Source organism: Coloeus monedula (genome assembly GCF_965178545.1).
Source record: "Coloeus monedula genome assembly, chromosome: 13".
Classification (NCBI taxonomy): Eukaryota; Metazoa; Chordata; class Aves; order Passeriformes; family Corvidae; genus Coloeus; species Coloeus monedula.
In genome coordinates, this window is record NC_138793.1 from 9,310,548 (window position 1) to 9,320,239 (window position 9,692).

Below are 9,692 nucleotides of genomic sequence, written 5' to 3' on the forward strand. Positions count from 1 at the left end.
TTGTTTTAAAAATGTTTTATTAATTAGATTCTTTTAAAATCAAGATCTATGTTTCTTTCAGCTACACATTATGACCTAAAAGTATAAAGACAGTTTTTGCAGAATTGCTCTTACATATCCTTGAAGGGAAGATTAAAACAAATTACTGAGCTCATTTCTTTAAACATCCAAAATATCACTAATCACCCCACAATAGCCAAAGCATCAGTTGTCAGATAACATTTAATCAAGATTATTTTGGTAAATGAGACTAACTTGATTCTTGTCAGGAAAAGGCGTCAGACAAAATGTATTTTCAGATTAAACAAACCATTCCAACTGTTGCAGACAAACCCTAAGCAGGTATCATGTTTTCATGCTATCTTTGTGCCTGGAAATGTGAAAAAGGTACAATAAAAGACTATGGAGAGCATACAACAAACTCATACCTCTATACTGCAGAAAAACACATTCACATGCCTAAAGTCAGCAAATAACAGAGTCACTGGAATTATTTGAGCACTTAACAGAGATGCATTCCTAGTAGTAAGATTAAAAAGGTCACTTGCTCTGTCATGATTAGCAATATAATACCAACCCTCAGAGGATGGAGTTTCTCAGCCTACAAGAATTCAGCTTGAAGAAATAAATGTGATACTGAATTTCAGAAAGACTAAAAGCCTGGCAAATAAATTGCTAATGGACAAGATATGTCTGATATTTGACTGTTTTGGCTCAAAGGTAGTTCAGGATGGCATATGAAAAGCAATCTAGGCTACAAATGTTACTTTTTTGCAACAAAATAAACAAGCTCATCACCATTCAAAGTATTGCAGTGAAACACATCACTTTAAAAAAATATTCCATCTGTATTTTAGATCAACTGAGGAATTCTGGACAGTGGGGTTTTCTGAGACACTGAACAGTGAATTCAAAGTGAAGCACATTTCTCCTAGATACAGCAGCCAGCAGATCAAATGTCTATCTTAAGTATTTTTTTAAGGGCACAAGCTGATAACAAAAACCCCTCTCAATCTCTGTGTCTGACTTCCTGTGTTCCAGCAAAAATTGGATTGCACAAAAACTTGCTTTGAATTGATTGAAAGTGACACTGGAAATAACAAGTAAAGGTAAGGTAGGATCAAGGTGAAAAGGAAAGCTCACCTACGAAAAAAGCCTTTTGCAGGTTTGTCTACCATAGCAAGAAGTAAAGATCATGTACTGGATTCTTCTTGATTGATCACAATAATATCAAGCTAAATAACAATACAGATGTAAGAAGTGATGTCACCAAACTTTGAAGGCAATAATACATATTTTTATACAATATAAAAAATACAATCTCTTTTTTCGTTTCGAAAGCATTTCTTGCCCAATGTGTTCACCCCATTCTGAGGTAGAACCTCAACCTAAAAATCAATTTTGAAATTTGCATATATTTACTATAAGCACCATTACTTTTTATTTCTTTTAGACTTTGAATAATTAAACCTCATTTCTGTTGTGCTGGAGAAGTCTTTTTCTCTGCTCTGTCATCTTTCACTTTTACAATCATTAAAAAGCCACCATAAGATAAGAAGAAATGATTATTTCAAAAGCCACAGAACATGGGGAAGAGAAAAGACAATAAATAGTTTTAGTTTTGTAACTCTTGGCAAGAGGATATGACAGGGAGATTAGCCCTTCAAAAAACTGCATTAATAAGATTCCTGTTTCCTCTTTTCTTGTTTTTCTCCCCAAACTTTCATTATCCTCAAATAGAAGGAAAACCTCAACAATTTGAAACTGTACTTGTATTTAAACTATCATCTGTACTACAAAGTTTCAAAAGGCAAAGTGGCTAGCATAGTGCAAAATAGAAGTAAACTAGGAGTTTAAAATAGAGGATATTCTTATATCAACTTATACTCTACTTGCTATGGCACTGGTATTAAAAATATACTGTACTATTCTGGATACTCCTTTCACTGAAAAACTTTGATGGCTGAATACAAATCTGTTACTGCATCTGCTGCTTCACACTTTGGTTTACTTTGTTTTATATCAAAGCACTTAAATGACACTTGTTTATCTGAAAAATATTCCAGACTTCCAGTATTAATAGTCCTACTGCAATGACAGAAACTTCCCCATGTCCAAACTCTTGGATCCCAGAGTCTTTAGGTTAACGATGTTCACTGAAGAGAATTAAACAATGAAAACCACGAAACAAACAGGAAGGTTACAACCAGAACACTACATTATGAAATGATATTCTGATGCAATTTTGTAGGTTTTGTTTTATAGACGGAAATAAACAAAGGGAAAAAATGGTCAAGGGAACAACTTATTCATGGTCTTTTATCACGCAGTTTGCTGAATGAAAATTGTTCAGGATCTAAAGTAAAGCTAAATTCTTGCACAATATTTCAGCAGTGTTACTGCTGAGCAAAATCCCAGAGAAGCACAGAGTCAGGAGAATGTTTTGCCTTCCCCCACTCTCCAGCTCTAAAAGAAGATGGAGAGTTTAGTTTTGATTTTATTATGATACAGAGAAAGTCGATTCTATTTAAAATTAAAGATTTTGTTTAATCTAAAACTGTCCAGCACTTTCCAGGCTCACTCACTACAAAAGAAAAAGTTAAACATGGCTCAACAAGAAAGGAAAAAAAAGGCACAAAGATGCCCCCATTGATCATTACTTTGCCCACAAATTTGGGATAGGTCCCAGTGTGCACCAGCAAAGCCTCCAATCACAGTACCATTACAGAGCTAGTGTGGTTGGGAGGCAGGGAGGACCCCATCAGCCTCTGTCCTCTGTAGCTGCCCGGTCTGGGGCATCACCATGTGCATTAAGCACAGCACCCTCTTCCCTGGGTATAGTGGGAGGCAAATTGTTTTCATCATTCAGTTACAGCAGCAGTAGGAAGTAAAGCTCTGCAAAGCAGCTTTGACTTAGAGGGGAATTAAGACATTAGTGTAAATCTGTTCCTATGACTTTACATAAATGTATGTTTTTCTTTAAGTTATGTAAAGAAGACTTGTTCATGCACATGACAAAATCCCTGGTGCCTGTTCTGTGAAAATTTCTGTATATTCTTTTTTTATGCCAAGACTACTTTTATATGTGCACTCACAGGGAATGGGTATGCACACATCACATGCTACAAGAAAGAAAAGAGCATTGTGAGAAACAGAAAACATACAAGTCAATTAATAATCAATTTATAATCTCTCTGAATGTGCTATTTTTTTTTTTTTTATGAAAGCAGATGTTCAAGTATAGCACTTATTAAAAACCCAGTTTCTACCTATAATATAGTGGTGTCCTTGGTTATATGACCACAACAAGGTCCTTAGATGTAAGAAACATATGGAAGCACTAAGATAGATGTTATAAATTAATTCAGGTTGGTTATGGATTAAGGCAAAAACAGATTTTGACATAAAAAATACCTGAAAAATTATTTTACAACACTACAATTTTGCAATTACAAAAAAAAAACCCAAGAAAATCAAACCCAAAGCATCTGCTAAAACAGGATCTGGTCTACCATATAGGAATGTTTGATTAGCCTTTTCGCCTGACAATTTTTAATCCTAATACTTTTGGAGGTTTAAGGCATTAATAGAACAACTTGTTATTGTTATTTCTGTTTTGATCCTTTAACAGAGAATAATATCTGTGTTAACATAAATTCAAGCAACGTGAGATGCATGGAATATTTTTACAAATGAAGTAATTTTCATTAATAGGCCATGCTGCATAACACTGTAAGGATGAAAGAGAAGTTAGCAACTAGTATCAGGCTCATACACAAACTTTAAACTAGGCTGAATTAAGAAAGTAGTATTTACTTAATAGCATTTTAAAATTATTTCATTGTTCTGTCAATAGACCAAATTTCTTGATTTTTACAGTATATTTATATAAACAAATAGCCATTTTCCTGCCACTGGTATCCCTGATTCATGCCATATATTCAAGAAGCTATCATTTTTCAGTGAAGGAAAAAATGGTAATTTATTAACAGTGTTTCATGAAAATAAGGGCTGCATTTTTAAGAGAACAAAATTATTAACATAATAAATGACTATTCAAGCTCATTGTGAACAAAACCACGGCTAACTACTTGAATATCTTGATCCAAAATGCTATTTAAAGTCCTGTGCTTATTTCCAGCTGACTGTGATTCTGTATGGAAATAGCTCCTACAAGTGAGGTTGAAATAAAGTTCCATAAGTAATACTTCTAAGATACAATGCATTCTCTGTCTTATTTACTCTAGAAAATTATGTCAAGAATACAGTTTGCTTGTAAGTGAAAATTTTATAATTAAAAAAATCTCATTTTTCTGCATGAGAAGCAATTCTTTTGACTTACAATGTAAACTGGTTTAGGTTAGGATATGTTTGTGGTCACTTAGAAAAACATCGTGTAACTCCTACTCCTCTTTTTTTTCTATATGACAAGTTCATCTCACTTTGTATATATCTTCTCCAGTGAACCTCATCAGCTTTTAAAAATAATGGGAAATGCACTATAACAAAAGTAAACATATTTCAAAATTTGAAATTTACTCAAATGACATTTGTAGAACATAAGCCTTAAGTGGCTTTTAAAAGAGAGAGATAATTAAAGAAGGAAAAGTGGAAATTGTTTGTGCAGGTTTCTGTTTACTAGCAAGTCTCCAAATTTTTTAATTTTCCTAGCTTCCTCATCAACAGTTCATGTTGTTAACCTGGCCCCTGGAAAAAGAGGGAATTATTGTGAAGCCCACATTCTCCCATTTCCTCTGCCCTCTGGCAGGTTATCATCTAGCAGTGTTAAAGTCAACATCACTTTTATACATTTTTATACAGTGTCTCAAAGCCTGTTTATTCTCATGAAAAAAGAAAGATGAAAGCCCAAGCTGAGAGCTTCCCCTTTGCAGCTTCTCCCCTGACCCCACACTTCAGTTCAGCTCTTCAGCATGGCCATGTCCCAGCTTCCCTTCCAGCCACGACACTGGTACAGTTTGGCTGCACTGCCTTTTGCTTCGCCAATTCAGCCATCAGGTTCTGCCATTACAAAACTGAGGAACGGACCCCTTTGCACTCACACTTCAACATGATATCAAAGACTCAATAAAATTTGCCCAAGGCCGTTTTTGGGATTAGTTTCTGAAATCACCTGTCTGTCCCAAACTCTAATTACAATGCTCAGGGCAGCATGCTAAGTCAGCTTACATGTTTTTTAAGCTAACCTTTTTTAAGCCCTTAAAATGGTTTCCCACATTGAAGAACTAGAAAGGCAGGTGCAGTGTAAAACTTTGCTATAAATCCATTTGAATGCACATTAGATTTTATATGGGCCAATATGCTCACCAAATCTGTGCCTGAGAAATTCTACCACCTTTCCTGCAGGTCAAAGGAGTTTTCCCAAGGCTGTATTTGGCCGACAGCTGAGTCTGTCCCTTTACCTGAATGTACATCTGCCTGAATAAAGGCAGAGAGTAACAACTTCTCTCTCTCTGAGGTTTGTTCCATAGCTCTTGCATATTCCAAAAAGCCTCCTCTGTAATGCATAGCTTGAGGTCACCTGATCAGTTTTCAGGTGATTTAGAATACTGTGCTAAAGTCCAGGTGAGTCCAGGTATGATTCCAATTTGAGAGGTGAACACACGGATAAATTTTCATCAGGAAGGGAAGTGTTCTTCAATTAGTCAAATAAAATAATTAATTTTTCAAGAGAAAATAAAATCCATCTTAGAATTAAAAATGCAAAGGTAGGGAAGCAGGAAAGCACCTGGATTTCTGCTTTGTTAGATGTTTGCTGTGGAATCAATCTGCTCAATTTAATGAGAGTTGACATCACTGAGAAAATTCCCTGCCATCATTTCACAACTAGATTTTTTTTGCTGTTTTTGGGGGGTTTTTAAATACTAAGTTAAAATTTTTATGCTCCTAAGATTCTAAGTAATTATAAAGGAAGAAGGAAAATCCTCAAAGTGGGAATACTGAGGAGCTGTAATTGGGCTGTGGAGATATCCTATTATCTATGCTGCCTTTTTTTCCTTTTTTTCCTTTAATTTCTGAATGGCAAGTTTCAGTGCTGTTGAATGCCAGCCAAAAATTCAAGGTGGTATGAAACATTTAAAAACATTACTTTTTAACAATGCCGAGAAACAGAATGGCACCGTTTTAATAGCCATATGTCATAAAGACTATTTTTATTTAGGAAAATCTATTTTAATTTAAATATCATAAGCCCATGAGCTATAACAAACAATATTTTTTTTCCATGTGCTTGGAATTATTGCAAAGAAAACTTACTTCTCCTCCCCCTCCTTTAGAAGTTTGAATATACATGCGTGTTTATGAGCGTGTGTCTGTTTACGGTGATGGAAGGAAACCACTAAACTCCATTAGTTAATGCAATGGCAAAATACCAAAAAGGAGGTCTTCCCCTGGGGTTGCTTTTCATCCCATGTCTTTCACTAGTCCATTTTCCATACAATCCCCTTGCAACAGCTCTCCACAGCAAGCTGCTAGTGGTAACTGCATCAGCCCAGATGAAGTGGAAAGTTGCTATAATTTCTTTCATCTGCGCTTTTCGCGAATTCATGTGCTGAAGGGAAGTTGGCTTTACCAGGTGCTAAGAAATGGAAATGTGTGTGTGCATTTGTGAGCACTGACCTGGGCTGGGTACTGGAAGGAGAATCACAGGCTCCCTTCTAAGTCCTTGAGCAGAATTACTCACAATGAGCTTTGCACACCAGATTTCTCCTGCATCTTTTCCAGCATAGAACACCAAGGAAACAAGTGTGTGTGGGGGGTCCTGTAAGGTTTTTGAAATTTTCATTTAATTATTCATCAAAGTCTGCAAACAGCTATCAATAGTGAAATTGGCAATTAATTTCTTAGAATCTTTTAAAATTTCTTTGTAATACAGAATTTAGGAGTTTGAGGGCCAATTTATAGTTACTTCAGGTACTCATAACCATGATTATACACATCTGATACTTTACAAGACTTCAGTGTTAAATTGCAGATGGCAAACATTGCTCACGTTGGACTGTACTGTGAGATACAAAGGATCACATTGAAAGAAATAGGATTTTGAAAAAAATTGGGCTTTTCCATAACAATTAAACATAAAGAAATCCTATTATATGATCACCAACACTTTACTTGAAGCAAACTGAAAGCAACCCTATATGCTTAAGATGGAATTTCCTTTTCTAAAGAGGTTTTACAAATAAATTAGCCTGGCCCTTGAACTAGTAAGAATAATATATGCAACTAAAGTCATCATGCAATTTAGAAAAGTCTGAGTGGAAACCATGTAATTTACACTAAAGAAAACAAAGTGTTTACTAAACCAGCAACCAAACCCAATATAATCAATCATTTGTTGTTTTAGAGAATTCCAATAAAATTCACATATATTTCTATTTTCAGAGTTGGATATAGTCCAAACCAAGAGTTTTATACTAGCAAAATTACCTTTTCAGTAAAAAACAGATAAACAAAAAAAAACCCCACAATAATCTTTATATTCCTAATTCACTTTGCTTCACAATGGTACACTGATGATGAGAAACAAACAGAGTCCTTAGGTTAGAATCTATTTCATCTGTCCTTAAAATTGCCTTAGAATTCTACTTAAAATAGGCAGCTTTTAGGAAGGAGGGTATCTGAAAACATGAAGGCCCCTTCACCCTTATCACCCACTCAGTCTGAGGCTTGGAACAATTCATGAAATTCTTTTTTTCTACAAAGCATAGAGATGTACAAGGCTCAGTGGCGGCTCCTATGCACTGGCACCCTGCACCTGCAAAGATCTCTCCCAAACAACTCCTGGTACAATGTCTCAAGCAGAGGACAAGCCCGTGGTTGCCACAGCACTGGGGTACGTGTCAGATGTTTGCTATCTGGCTGTGGGAGCAGAGGAATCCCAAATTCTCAGCAGTACCTGAGGCTTTCCCACACGGGCACTGTAATTGTCCAAGCAGACAATTATCATTTATACACCAAATAGCACAACTTAGTACAACCCTTGTCTGGTAAAAGGACATCTTCCTAATCTCTCTGTATCCAGTCTGGTGCTGTTTACATGAAACTCTTCAGAATTATTATTAAACATAAACTAAAGTTGCTCTTCTAAACCAAACATCTTTGAACTTCAGTCAGGCCCCCTCAAACAAATAAGCTGTTTTGAAAATTATTTCCAGGGCGATGCCTGTTGCCATAGAGATGACATTAAGTGAAAAGGACAAAAAATATAGAGGGTGATAAACTGCATGGTTGGATGACACACTTGACTTCCAAGTCTGTGTTCAAATAAGGCATACATGCCAAGATTTTTTATGAAAGACAAAATTAAAATGTATCGCTATCAAGCTGTAACTGACAAGGTATTGTGTGGTGGCTGTTAACATAATGCTCCATATATTTATTGTTTGTCATTTTTCTGGCCCTGATAAAGGTCTTTTAGAGTTGTAAATCATACCATTAAATCTGCCAGTAGGAACAGAGGCTGTTTGGAGAATGAAAAGAAAAGACGAAACTGAATCACTACTTACAGGTTTCTGCTTCATGACAGACCTTAACTATCACATCAGAGATGACATTTATTCTTCGAATTTGGCACATTTTCAAACACCACACTGTTGGCTTATGACCTAAGTTAAAAAAAATTCTCTTGAAGAGTAGGCTGTTTACCATGGTGATGTATTGTACAGACACAATATTCAGTTAAGTAGGTATGGTTTAATACAATATGAAGTTATTCAAAGGTTTAAAAATATTGGTTCACTCAAAACAAGCACTTCTACTTTAAAAATTAGCTTTCTATCCACTTCCTATTTATGAAGGGTCTACAGTATTTTTGTGTGAAGGGTCTACAACATTATTGTGATGATCTTGATTGGTATTAGTTGCAAAAAAATGCAATAAATCCTCTGCTTATGTTTCTGCCTTGATATTTGATCAACACCTTCTAAACCCAGGCTTAGAGACACCTAAACCTGGCAAGAGTCAGGAATAATAGAAAGTGATACAAATATTGATAATAACCAGATGGGAAAAATATGATGTACTTCACACAGTGGAAAATACCTTCTTAATACTCTCAGAATAGAAACTGCTTTACTAACCTAGACCACAACAAGGATCACACTCCACATCACCCAGGCACAACACTCTGTCTCAACAGTGCCCTGTACCAAATGAGAGAAGTGAAATAACCAACGAAACAAAAAACCCCAAACACTGACAACAACAACAAACTTTATAAAACATGGCCCAGATTCTTAGAACTTGTCAGAGTTACTTTTAAGACACACTTCAGAAACTGGGAGTAAGCAGAGAGACTGTCTACAGCATCAGCCCATTAAATGGCAATTTTTGTCGATGCAGGACTTCAGTTAAATTAACAGCTAAAATATCACTGTACTTCACACAATTGTATTTGATAAAGGGTACAGCAGAAGAAGGTCAGACCTGGAGAACAGACAGAGAACTTTCAAATCGCTGGTATAAGCACAGGCATTGAATATATGGCTACATTTAGAGCCAGCTCACCAAAGGAGACAATTCTGCAGAGAGTAGACAGGTAAGAGTCCTCTTTCACATCAGGAAAGTGTTGCACATCCATCCAAAACCATATCTTTTACAAACACCTATATTTTCAAAATTCTTGCTAAGATTCCAGTTGTTTTTGTTGTATCCCATTAAAGATTTACTCTGCA